The following is a 14830-nucleotide window of genomic DNA, read 5'->3' on the forward strand; positions in this document are numbered from 1 at the left end:
ACCTAGTCATTAATATGTGCTTTTTGAGGTATCGCATTCCACATTTAGTCCCACTCACATTTAATTCCCTCCACTCTCCTGGGAAGATGTTCCAATAGATTTTGTGGTGATTTGTGGATTTATTCAGGCATAAGGGTTTTTGTAAATGCCTGGGGTGAAGTCAGCGTTCACATCCATCCAGTAAAGCATATCTTCATGGAGCTGGCTTTGTGCACAGGAACAGGTTTTTTGGGTCTCCTCGTTCAAGTGAATGCAAAATTTCATCCGAACTGTGCGATTCCAACTTGAACGATCCACATATGGCAGGAAAAGTCAGCTGTCCAAATACTTTTGTTCATACAGTATTTACTTCATTTGCATATTTTGATGAATATAATTAAATGAAAAGATTTTAGACCTATATCATGACATCAAACACACACACACACACACACACACACACACACACACACACACACGCGTTAGCAAACTGGCCTTAACCAAATGTATTTATTTTTAAGCTAAGGTTCGCTAAACGTCAAAAACGTTTTGCGTCTGTGGTACAATCCGAGAGATTCGCACCAGTAACAGGAAGCTGATTAGCTGTTGGTCTCATTTGCAGTCGTAATACAGCGAAATATATTTGGACTCACGAACAAAAACATTTTAAAGTGCTGAGGCAGCATTTCAAAGAGCGTTAGAGAAAGCGTTTCATGGACATCGCAAAATGCAGACATGTTTAATACTATTTAAGAACAGCGAATTTAAGACCTAAAAGGCCGAAAATTGAGATTTTTTTTTAGACCTTTTTTTTTTTTTTTACTTATTAAGACCTCATGGAAACCCTGTATAATTACTCTGTGTTTTAAATGCAAGTGTGAAGTGATTAGAAACCCCTTGATTTGTCAGGAGGACACTGAAACCACAGCGATAGTGGAGCGACGGGGGAGCGAAAGGGGTGCGAGCGGGTGCGTTTATTACGAAACAACCCTGGTGCAGTTGTTCCACCCACGCTCGGGCTCTGAAGATTAGCTGCGATAAGATACGCGTCTCTTCTAGAGTGTGTAATAATAACAGGGACTGTACAGCACGCTATGAAAATGTCACGTCGGAGGAGGCTGAGCGAAAGAGGCCGTCCTTTCATCCGTCACTCACTCGGTCCGGTGTCGTGTTCCAATTTCCCTGCTTTGTTCCAAAGAGCCAAGTCGAAAGAAACGAATTCAAACAAACAATAAGGGAAAAGGAGGATGTGTGTCTGCGTTCGGTCGGTGCTGACTCACAGGACGCGCATTGTGTGTGTGTGTGTGTGCAGAGCAGTCCACTTTGACAGGCAGCACATCGTCGAGCATCACACACGTACACACACACACACACACACACACACACACACACACACACACACACACACACACACACACAGACACAATTATTCTGAAGTCCGTGCCAAAGCAGAGAATATGATTCACGGTTAATTATCGAGTGCTGACGCACGTTTGCTTTGTTGAACAGAGGAACTCAGGGGACCCGTTATATATTCTCAAAAAAATGCAAAACAGACGTGAGTCACTCGGAGCTCTGCTGCTCTCGGCTTTTAGTGGAGACACAACGCGATAAATTACACAGGAATTAGTGGAGAATTAGCTGCATTTCCTGGAGAGTTTCCAACAAACAACTCGTCCTGAACTTTTATTCATACAACAGGAGAAACTGCTCTTTTTTTTTATTTAGTCAACAAGTTACGAAATCGATTACATTCATTAGGAGGGTGAAGCTTTCGTGCTCACATTCACACAATATGCCATTTTTTTAAATGTAATAATCAAAGAAGAAGAAAAACAAGAAAATGTTCATAAACACTGTCGTCGTAATAATAATAGCAATAGTTATGATATTAATGAGGATAATGATAATGATGATGATGAGGAAGATATCCTCATCTTTAAAGTAGAAATAATAACAATAATAATATTAATAATAACATTAAAAATAATAATAATGAGGATGATGACGACGATGAATCATTACCATAATAGGTGGTTATTATTATTATTATTATTATTATTATTAATAATAATAATAAAAATAATATAAATAATAATAAATATCTATCGTCTTCATTATTATTATTATTAATATTATTATTATTGTTACTTATTTATTATTAATAATAATAATAATAATAATAATAATAATAATAATAATAATAATACAAATCTCTATAATCATCCTCATTATTATTAATAATAATAATATTAATAATAATAATAATAATGAGGATGATGATGGTTATAATAATAATATATAAATAATAATAATAATAATTAGGAGGAGGGGGAGGAAGATAATGATATCATCATTGCATAGTAGTACTAATAACGATGAAAATAATGAAGATGATGAAGATATCACCATAATAGTAGTCATAATAATAATAATAATGATGATGATGATGATGAAGCTATGATCATTATAATAAAAATATTAAATAATGCTATTATATATAATAATATTTTAAAAATGTGTTTATTTCAGCAAGGACCTAGCATTAGCATTATTAGCATAAAATCATGGACTATTTGGTTGCTTACATGTTACACTAGATAATAGCACACAGTGTGTCTGTGCTGTGATTTATTTGTTAATTTATTTACTTATTTGCTCTTTGAGCTCTGGTATTAGCATTACTAGCAACACTAGCTAGCATAGAGACCAAGATGAGGCGGATCATTGGGGGCGTGTCCTGTGTATATTTCCCAGGTTTGCAGATCACACCTTTAATGCCTGTAATCTCAGCACTACACTGAGATCACGTGACCACCTGAGCGCTTCTGTGTTGCGTCCGCATAACAAGTGTGTGCGGCGTTACTCCGCATCGCTCGGCTCTTTATAATTCCCCATAGTAACCTCAGAGATGAGAGTGATGCATGCTGGGACGGCAGAGGAGCCTAAAGGCCTGATTGAGCATGCGGAGGCTGAGAGAGGAGGTTTAGTATGCAAATAAACACTCTGAAATGCAGCTCTAAAGAACCTCGTCAACAACGCCCTTAAAAAAATAAATAAAATGTGCAATCAGACGTCTCGATGAAGGAGACGCCGCCTCACGGGGACGTCGAGAGCAGATTAGTACGCTGGGAAATGAGTCAAAAATCAACTAAGACAAATGCAATGATGGACACAAGTATTCAGACACCTGAGTTTTCCAGCCAGATGTGTTTCTTACATAACCTGTTACCACAAAGTTTGAGGCACACTGTTGGTTCAAATGTCCCTTCACTTGAACTAGGAGACCCATACCTGTTCCAGCATGACTATTCCTCTCTGCACAAAGCCAGCTCCATGAAGATCTGCTTTTCATGGTTTGGAGTGGAAGATCTCCTGCTATAAACCCTATTGAACAGCTTTGGGATGAATATGAACGCTGGCTATAACCCCAGGCCTCCTCACCTTCTCACCTACATCAGTACTGGACTTTACTAATTCCCTTGTAGCTGAAAGAGCTCGAATATCCTCAAAATCCAGTGGAACATGTTCCCAGAAGAGTGTAGGGGATTATAAGAGGGACTAAAAAAATTGGGACTAAATGTGGAATGTGATGCTTGAAAAGCGCATACCAAACTAATAATCAGGTGTTTATATACAGTACAGACCAAAAGTTTGGACGCACCTTCTCATTCAAAGAGTTTTATTTATTTTCATGACTATGAAAATTGTAGATTCACACTGAAGGCATCGAAACTATGAATTAACACGTGGAATTATATATGGAATTATATACATAACCAAAAAGTGTGAAACGACTGAAAAATGTCATATTCTAGGTTCTTCAAAGTAGCCACCTTTTTCTTTGATTACTGCTTTGCACACTCTTGGCATTCTCTTGATGAGCTTCAAGAGTTAGTCACCTGAAATGGTTTTCCAACAGTTTTGAAGGAGTTCCCCGAGTGATGCTTGGCACTTGTTGGCCCTTTTGCCTTCACTCTGCGGTCCAGCTCACCCCTAAACCATCTCGATTGGGTTCAGGTCCGGTGACTGTGGAGGCCAGGTCATCTGGCGCAGCACCCAATCACTCTCCTTCTTGGTCAAATAACCCTTGATGCCTTCAGTGTGACTCTACAATTTTCATAGTCATGAAAATAAAGAAAACTCTTTGAATGAGAAGGTGTGTCCAAACTTTTGGTCTGTAATGTATATATATATATATATATATCTTCCATCTTTCTATGCCCAAAATTTCGCTGAGAAGAATCAAGACCTTCCACGTGGTTGTCCGTCATGCCGTTATACACTACACGCTCTCCCTCTCCAAACGCTGAAACAGCTGCAACAAACAAATATTTGCCATTGATTAAAGGGCACATCTTTGAAGTGTGAAATGAGCTTGTTGTGGTGTGACAAAACTCTATTCCTCGCCCCTGCTCCACCCATTCATCCAGCTTTCCCTTCCTCCCTCCATCCATCCATCTATCCGTCCTGACTTCCCAGGATGCCTGTGTGCTGGAGTGGAGTGGAGTGGAGTGGAGTGGAGTGGAGTGGCTGTGGAGTGAGTCAGCTTGTGCATGAGGGGAATAAATCATGTTTTCTGTCCCATTTCGCCGAGCTGGTGAGTCCGATTCTCCGACAGATGAAATGTACACTCTGACAAGTCCACTAGAGCTGCATACCAACGTGGCGTCTCTCTCTCACACACACACACACACACACACACACACACACACACACACACACACACACACACGCTCACTCAGACACTAGCGGGTAACACACACAAACATTAAGAGATACAGAGTGAAACTCTGGCACGCTCACGGCACTCGTTCATACGTGTGCATACTTCTATATACACATACATCGCAAAACACACACACACACACACACACACACACACTGCTGCACAGAGAGTGGAGAGGAGGGAGGGATGGAGGTGGCAGAGTGAGGGGGTGTCAGCAGGGGGCGTAGCGACAGGAACAGTCACAGGACACTTCCTTTCAACGGCAAGCTAAAAATAACCAGCGGCAGGAAAGTGAAGGAGGAGAAGAAGAGGAGCAGAGCATCATCCGTTCCATCATCTGTTCCTCTGTGCTGTGGAGGAGAGAGAGAAGAGAAAAGAAGAGAAGAGAAGAGAAGAGAAGAGAAGAGAAGAGAAGAGAAGAGAAGAGAAGAGAAGAGAAGAGAAGAGAAGAATAAAAATGAAGTAGAAGAGTGGAGAAGAGAAGAGAAGAGAAGAGAAGAGAAGAGAAGAGAAGAGAAGAGAAGAGGAGAGGAGAGGAGAGGAGAGAAGAGTTTGCTTGGTGTCATTATAATCCACCAGAGCAGCTTTCTGACACAACGTTATTGCAGAAAGTGTGTCACAAAGACAGAGACAGAAAAACAGAGCGAGAGAGAGAGAGAGAGAGAGAGAGAGAGAGAGAGAGAGAGAGAGAGAGAGAGAGAGATATGTGAGAGACTCTGTAGGAAACAGACACCTCGTGCTACAGCACATCATTTCTCCCTGAGCTCTATGTGAACACAGCTGGTCTCACTCCATGACGCCAGATTGAATTTTTTGCGAAGGGGACGATGCAATTACACCTGCTGCAGCCTGCTACACAGGATAAAAGCTCTCGCTCTCTCTCTCGCTCTTCATTCACCACTCCTCCATCACCCGAGTCGAGATCGGGGCTGTTGTGTCGAGGACGGCGTTCGGTCTACAAAAGAGGATTATAAAAAAGTCGCTTTCTCACTTGCAGTCCGTCGCCTGGACTCGACACAACGCCGCCGCGCTCTCTGTAAATAGCAGTGCAGGAAGTACAGGAAGTGCAGGTCATGCGTGAACGTGTGCACCTGCGCTCCACTTTACTCTCGCAGCAGGGTTTAAAATGGCACGATCAGGACTTTAGATAAAACCACTGGGCGGAAAATAAAATCCGATCAGTTTCCGAACACCGGATATCAGAAAATCCATTAAAAACAACTGGAATAATACAAAAATAAATCTACTTCTATGCTACAATGAACGTCAAACTTTTTTATCCGTTAATTGATACACAAAGTGTGTATCAGCAACATGTTGGAATAAAGAACAGGACATTTTTGCATGCATTTATTATAACATTTAATGTTGTGGAAAAGCAAACGGTATAATCGGTCGGCCTGCTGTTACATTCCTTTTTTAAATCTGTTCAATAATATCCTTTTTGAGATTATTAAGAAGGAAATTTAAGACCAAGTATCGCTAAACTCGCTCAATCTGTAGCAGAAATCTGATTGGCTGTTGCATTTTGGTCTCTTTTGTAGTTATTATACAAATAAACAAATAGACATAGACCCTATTTTTGTTTAGTAGCTAAGAGAAAATTCTTAAACTACCCTTAAAGAACAGTTATAAGCGCTATATAAAACTGTTATTAAAGTGATAATTCACCCCCCCCAAAAAAAACCAAAAAAAAAAAACAACTGTCATCTTTACTCACACATTTTTATGTTGTTCAAAACTTGTATGAGATTATTTTTTCTGCTTCAACACGTTTTGAACATGAAAACGTCAATTTTTCTTTCTACTCGTGATTGTTCTCAATAGCGCCCATATCCTACTATGTTTAAATTAAATGGTGACTGGCAGAAACTAGCACCCTCTTTGGTTAAAAAATTTACATCCCAATATACAAGCAGTCTTTTTATTTTTCAGCGATCAGACTGACATGGTCCTGCAGGCCATGATACTGTAGGTTGTATCCGACACGCGGCCCACAGGTTGCCCATCCCTGGATTGGTTCATTGCTGATAGTCAGCCTCATGATACTTTCACATTTGCCAACTTTGCTGTGAGATTTGCAGGCCAGTTTCTTCTGATAACTTTTGTAAGGCATTTGGACAAAATTTGGAGAATTAAACAAAAACTGCAGGAAAAGTAGCCAAATAAAAATCCAAGATGGCAGGAATTTATAAGTTGAACTCATCTCAACACAGGGAATCCTGGAGTTTACAGTTTGCACACACATAAAATATGTGCATTAGGACACCATAATGGTGCTACGTTTGCAGGTCTAAATTTGGTCAAGATGTTCCTCCTCAAATCAGTGTGTTTTTTTTTTTTTTTACCAGACAACAGACATCTTAGCCAGAAACTAAACAAGATGAGGAAGAAGAAGAAAAAAAGGATGAATAACAAGAAGGTGCCTAGATATTTTCGGTGCTTGGCCCCCTAAATATTTAGCTTGGAACCTCAGCTTAGTAGCCAAACTGAAGCTTTATCCAGTGTGAGCTTTGCTCTGTAAAGAAGATGTTTTTTTTCCCTCTTTTACTAAGCTGTAATCAGGAAGCACCTGTCACTTGGAATAAACAGTTGCTTTTCCAAAATTCCCACACAGAAAGGTTTCAGGTCCTCCGGCTGTGTCGGTGAGATTCTATGTGAAAGGCTTATGTGATTATTTACACACAGTATAAAGTCACTGTCATGGGCTTTAACTGCTTCCATCCCGAAAAAAAAGTAGATTTATTTGAGCCTTCCTGTCGTAATCTGGCCGGTTTGCGGGCTGATCGATACCGGGCACGGCAAAGAGAAAGGCTTTTACCGGAGCTTGACACTAAAACTAATCAGGCGAAGCTCCAAGGCTGGCATGCGAGCGGCTGAAGTGGCAGATCTGAGCAGGAGATACGGGCGTGCGGGTCACTGTGGATTCTCCATCTCCACCCACACGATGGCTTTTCATCAGATTCTGGCCTGTCGCAGTCAAATCAGACTCTCTGATTCACGTTTAGCTGGATTTACAAATCTCTATCATGGACATGGACATCATCTATATGACCCGCACAATATGCTGAAATGATGGTACCGTATTCGAGGCCAGAGTTTGGACCTGATTAGGTTGCAAAGTTGATCACACCTTGCAAAATGACACATAAGATACGTTATTAGGTTCGTCTTGTCTGCTGATCTATCAAATCAAGAGATCGCATACATAATCAGTGTAATACGATACACCTATTGGTACACCCTGATAGATATTGAGTACATTGTCTGCTTGCATCCAGATGATGGATATATTAAGACATGTACTGTAGGGTTACACCCCCCCACCCCCCAAAAAAAAAAAAAAGATGTTTAAAGGGGTTGTATATAAAGGGGTTGTATATACACAGGGTTGTATAAGTATCATAGCCGTGGTCCTGACTTACAATGGACATCCGTTCCCATGACAGCATCATAACCTGGTAATATGGTAAGTTGAGACATGGTCTAGCCTTCCCAGGAGTCTTGAAGAATGGTGATTAGTACGGGGTAGTATACTGTAATTTGTAAATAATATAGTACACTGCATTTATGTTCTGTAGATAATTTAGTAGACGATCGTGTTACGATACCATGCGCATTTTGATACATGGTACATTTATGGGTTTTGATACAATCTCTATTAATACACTGGTGTGTAATGATGCAATACGCATCCCTGTAGTTTACTGACAATTCGATCTGTAGTTCGATAAGTTGCGATGGTACGATTTTTCAATCTAAAGATAGCGAATGCAGTACGACAAAATTGTAAAAGAGTTTGAACTATTTTTGCATGCTACTCGCAAACCATTTATTTATTATTGTATTATTGTATCCACTTGCGTATCACTACACCTCAGACTGCATATCGTATCGTTACGCTTCGATACGTGAAGTATGGCGATGCGTATCGTTTAAAAGACGGAGCTGTGTTAATGGCCTGCGCTGAGTTTCAGGCACTCTGTGGAGTGTTTGTTTCAATCTGTCTGCATGTCATGCCGTCTCAGGCAAGCTGTCTCCTCTAATATCTCACCTCGGCTGCGCTTGTCAGATGGGATTTCCTGTTAGGATGGCTCTGTTTGACCCAAATACTGACAACTGCGAACCTTTGTGACAAGCTCTAGGCACCAGGAGTGACCCGTCCTAACACCTCAAAAAATTATAATAAAAATAATTCTACTCTATTATCGACTCATTGGGAAAAGCAGCAAGATTGAATACATGTAGAATACCGAATATCTTTAGGAAACCGCATCGCCGCTAATGTAAAACAACAGGTCCAGGCCAGCTGCAGCCACGCTTCCCATTAATCAGAGCTCGGCATCGCGAGCCGCCGACACACACCGCAAACAAATTATCTCAAAGAGACGCCTGCCTTTTCCTAATGGCAATTAATTACATCTATTCCATTTGTCATTCAGCGAGGCCAAAACACTCGTCTGGGTGGCGTTGTGTACGAGAGCAACGAGCAGCGTTTCCCTAACCGACGATCTATTCCGCACCGTCACGTGTATCTCCGTCGTCACGCAGTGAAGAACGAGGACGTGTCTTACTACACCGCAGATCCTCCCAGGCTCTGGAGTTTCACAGAGACTCTTGTGATAAATTGCGCATGCAGTTAAATATACTGGGGGGAAAAAAACATCACGACATCATGCAAATGAGATTTTGCGTGTGCTTTGAGTAAAAGCTGCAGGAGGGAAAAAGCAGTGAGAGGAAAAATGGAATTGTGATGCTTGGAGGGACGCATTGAAATATCGAGCACCAATATTCCGTTTTCGTATAAAAATGGTTTGCCTTGTGCTTTGACGTTATTCATTTTTTGTTACGTTTTTTTTTTTCTTTCTTTCAACTGGATTGTTTTTTAAATAAATAAATAAATAAATAAATAAATAAATAAATAAATAAATAAATAAAGGGATTTTTTTTATTTTTTATTAATGACCTTTTGCATTAGGTTCTTTTTTTTATTTAGAATTTAATTAATAAGTAAGAATGTAAATTAATAAATATTCAATCCAGGATATTGTTTTTTTAAGCACTGAACATACACATATATTAATAACAGCAATGCAGAAAAAAAAAAAAACTGAAAATAATGATTTAATGATCTAATAATTCAACCCTAATAATAATAATAATAATAATAATAATAATAATAATAATAATAATTCTGAAACATTAAACTTGTTTTCCAATGAAAATGTTAATTAAGAAGAATTAAAGCTTTTTTTTTATCACACACATCAAAATATAACCAAAGGTGTGTTTCCAACTTCGTGCTTTTCACGGTGGGTTGCACTGCTAGGTCTCTCGTTCTAGGTCAGGTGAGAGAAAAAAAAAAAAGACAAAGAAAGAAAGACAAAAGCAGAAAGGAAAGAGGGAAAGACTGAATTAAAAACATCTCTGTGGGAGTTTAACATCATTCTCTCTCATGTACATGAATCATCCTCCGAGTGTGACACCGAACACATACCATGTGGCGCTTATGCACTGGCGCTTCACACCTGTACACCACACTGAGAGTCGTTACTGTGTGTGTGTGTGTGTGTGTGTGTGTGTGTGTGTGTGTGTGTGTGTGTGTGTGTGTGTGTGGCTCGCCCTGCATGACCTCCCAGCTGAGGCTATTACTGCAGATTAATTTTCCTGGTCACAACAATGCATAGGGAAGTTTACAAGCAGAACGCAGCGTGGTGAAGTTTAGAGTCGGGGAGTCGGTCAGAGACAAGGACAGCTGTAAAATCTCAAGTTTAAGGATGAATTAATTTAATATATAAGCTGGAAAGATTTAATGCAGGGCTATTTTAAACACTGAGCACTCAATTTATAAAACCTCAATTATTATTATTATTATTATTTATTAGAATTTATATAGAGGACAAAAAATATCTAAAAAAATAAAAATAAAAATAAAAAATACCTATATTTTATAAATAAAGTTACAAAGACCATTCCATCAATGGTTTATTAATATCTCCTTACAGAAAACTTACAGAAAACAACTCCCTGTAAAAGCACTAATGCAATATATTGTAATGTATCCCATGCAACCATTACCAGAATAAAACTTGCCCAGGGACGTGCTATTTCACCATCATCGTTACTTCTGGCACTAACAGAATATCTGTAAACATATTTAATATTTAAATGATATAAGTATAAAATGCTATATCCTCATGCTACAAATCCACATTGGCCCTGAGAGCGTGCAAACTTTTGCACTCACGAGTCACTCCAGCAAATTTATCAGTGAAGAAGAAGAACAACAGAAAACACTATCGACAACAACAGCAACAACAACACCGTCAACAAGAACAGCATCAATAACAATAATATAAATAACAACAACAGTAACAATAATAAAATTTACATTGACAACAGCATTAATAACATCAACAACAACATTATCAACATGATCAAAAAACATCAACAATAACAGCAACAACAAGAACAAAATCAACATCAATAACAACATTAAACAATACCAACAGTCATAACAACATCAACGTAAACAACAACAATACCAGCGATTTAAGAACACCAACACCATCAACAACAGTAACAACACCAACAAAACCAACATTGACAAAAAGAAAGTCAACAACAACAACAACAACAAACAAATTGTTCATTACTAAATAATTATAAACAAAAACAATTTTATTGAAGTTTTTTTTATTTGACTCACACAAGTTTTTTTCTGGACTAGATGAAAAACCCCACCCACTCACACATTCGGAGCACGGTGCTGAGGCAAAGAGAAAAGTCTATTTCGGCCATCATCAATCTTTTGATTACTTACACGGCAGCTCCCACACGGCGGCTCCGAGACGCCACAGTCGCTTAATAATTCTATCCATTTCCAAAGGAGGACTCAGTCATTTATTAGGTTCCATATCTATCTCATCAGCTGTCTAATAACTCTGCTGATCATTGGCTAATGCCCGAGCCGCTCTCCAGGCCTGATCATGCTCACGGCTACACTGTTCCCTTTATTTACTGCACTGAATGCGCTGGACATTACTAATGAGACCTGCACAGAGTGTGCTAAAGGTCACACAGGACACGCTGGACACTGATGATGATCAACACGGCTTTGTCTTTATTATTCGAGATGCAGCTGAGGTTCATGTCGTACAGTTTCTAATATTTTCTCTTACTGTGGAACAGAGGGGGTGGAGTTACACACCTTTAAACTGCAGCACTGTTCTCGACAAGGTGCTGATTCAGTTCCTATAATCAAAGCTTTATTCGTATTCAACAATAACAGCCACAACCACAGTAGTCATAAATAACAACAACCATAACAACTAAAACAACACCCATCATAATAGCACCAACAGAAGCTTCTACAACTACAACTACAGCAGTCCCCAAAAGAACAGCCATAACAACATCATCATTCACAATCAGTACGGTGTATTATTTTAAGGTAGGATAAAGTAAAGGAAAGTGATGCAAGGTAACATATTGTAAGGTAAGGTCTTGTGAGGTAGCATAAAGCAATGTTAGGTAAGTTAGAGTAAGTTAAGGTAAGGTAAGATAAGGTATGGTGTGGTATGGTAAGGTGAGGTAATGTAAGGTACACTGATGTAAGTTATGGTATAGTAAGGTAAGTTAAGGTATGGTATGGTAAGGTGAGGTCATGTAAGGTACACTGATGTAAGTTATGGTATAGTAAGGTAAGGTAAGGTAAGTTAAGGTATGGTATGGTAAGGTGAGGTAATGTAAGGTACACTGATGTAAGTTATGGTATAGTAAGGTAAGGTGAGGTAAGGTGAGGTAAGGTAAGGTAAGTTAAGGCAAGGTAAGGTGAGGTAAGTTATGGTATAGTAAAGTAAGGTGAAGTAATGTAATGTAATGTAAGGTAAGGTAATGTTATGTAGAGTAAGGTAAGGTAAGGCAAGGTAAGTTAAGACAAGGTAAGATAAGGTGAGGTATGTTATGGTATAGTAAGGTAAGGTGAAGTAATGTAATGTAATGTAGAGTAAGGTAAGGTAAGGCAAGGTAAGGTAAGGTAATGTAGAGTAAGGTAAGGTAAGGCAAGGTAAGGTAATGTAGAGTAAGGTAAGGTAATGTAAGGTAAGTTAAGACAAGGTAAGATAAGGTGAGGTATGTTATGGTATAGTAAGGTAAGGTGAAGTAATGTAATGTAATGTAGAGTAAGGTAAGGTAAGGCAAGGTAAGGTAAGGTAATGTAGAGTAAGGTAAGGTAAGGCAAGGTAAGGTAATGTAGAGTAAGGTAAGGTAATGTAAGGTAAGTTAAGACAAGGTAAGATAAGGTGAGGTATGTTATGGTATAGTAAGGTAAGGTGAAGTAATGTAATGTAATGTAGAGTAAGGTAAGGTAAGGCAAGGTAAGGTAAGGTAATGTAGAGTAAGGTAAGGTAAGGCAAGGTAAGGTAATGTAGAGTAAGGTAAGGTAATGTAAGGTAAGTTAAGACAAGGAAAGATAAGGTGAGTTAAGTTATGGTATAGTAAGGTAAGGTGAAGTAATGTAATGTAATGTAATGCAAGGTAAGGTAATGTAGAGTAAGGTAAGGTAAGGCAAGGTAAGGTAAGGTAAGGTAATGTAGAGTAAGGTAAGGTAAGGCAAGGTAAGGTAAGGTGGAGTAAGGTAATGTAGGGTAAATTAAGGTAAGGTAATGTAAGGTACATTAATGTAAGTTATGGTATAGTAAGCTAAGCTAAGGTAAGGTAAGATGAGTTAATGTAAAGTGAGGTACGGTAAATTAATGCAAGGTAAGGTGATGTGAAGTAAGGTGAGAAAAGGTAAGGTAATGTGAGGTAAGGTGAGGAAAGGTAAGGTAATGTAAAGTAAGGTAAGATGCAGTAAGGTAATGTAATGTAAAATGAAGAAAGGTAAGGTAATGTAAGATACATTGATGTAAGTTATGGTATAGTATAGTAAGGTAAGGTAAGCTGAGTTAATGTAAAGTGAGGTACGGTAAGTTAATGTAAAGTGAGGTAAGATGCAGTAAGGTAATGTGAGGTAAGGTGAGGAAAGGTATGGTAATGTGAGGTAATGTGAGGTAAAGTAAGGTAAGGTGGTTTATGGTATAGTAAGGTAAAGGAAGGTAAGATAAAGGTACTGTATTGTCAGTAAAGTAATAATGTTTCACAATAAAAACAAATTAACTTCATGGTGAAATATTTATTTTTACTTTACTACACCACTCTGCTGTTGATTGATTTCCTGTAATGGAACAACAAGTGTTTCTTCCTTATGTATATGAATATGTGTAGATATAAGTATATGCATAAACAAGTGAATGTATTGAGTGTATGTTTATGGGAACTTACAGAAATAAACTATCTGAGAGACGTGCTTGGTGTGCGTGTACCCTCTCGTTTGCATGTCGACTTTATTGTAACGCCTCTGTGACTTGTGGCCCGAGCTCGGTCCTGTATTTACCTGTCCCCTTACGTCCGCTGATGCCTGCATGGTCAACGATAAGGAAAGGTTGCTGTTTAAACAAACCCACATGCAGCGTGTGCATATTAATTTCCAACCGACAAATCAGGCCTGATTAAATATGACAGCAGGGGGAGTCACACAAAAGCGGGAGATTCCATTTACTAATCCTGGGCTTTCAGAGGACGTCTAAACGCCTGCACGTCTCTCCTCCCAATCTACTTACCATTTCAACAAGTTCTGACAAATTAGAGCTTAGCAGAGTCAAGTCAAATCAAGTCAAGTCAAGTTTATTTCTATAGCGCTTTTCACAACAGACATTGTCTCAAAGCAGCATTACAGAAATCAACAGTTAAGGTGAAGGGTGTGTATTTATCCCTGATGAGCAGCCGTGGCAACTGTGGCAAGGAAAAACTCCCTTAGATGTTATGAGAGGAACCAGACTCAAAAGGGGAACCCATCCTCATTTGGGCGACATCAAGAGTGTGATTATAAATCTTTCAATCTTTCAACAATACAGAACACTGGAGAGTGTCCACTCACAGAGTGAGAGGAAATAAATAATTATACTATGGTCTGAATATTTTTGGAAATTTTGCTTCATTTCCCAGAGGTGGATGAAGTACACCATTCCTGAGTAAAGTACAAATTCACAGCTTAAATATGAATCCGGTTATGATAAAAAG

The 14830-nt window shown here is 38.9% G+C and overlaps 1 protein-coding gene across 2 annotated transcripts in view; it reads right to left on the reverse strand.

Moving 5' to 3' along the window:
• adck1 (aarF domain containing kinase 1) overlaps positions 1-14830 on the reverse strand; it is a 106366-nt gene that overhangs the window by 22945 nt on the left and 68591 nt on the right. The gene's annotated exons all lie outside the window — the stretch shown is intronic.

This window comes from Silurus aristotelis (assembly GCF_946808225.1).
Source record: "Silurus aristotelis genome assembly, chromosome: 9".
Lineage (NCBI taxonomy): Eukaryota > Metazoa > Chordata > Actinopteri > Siluriformes > Siluridae > Silurus > Silurus aristotelis.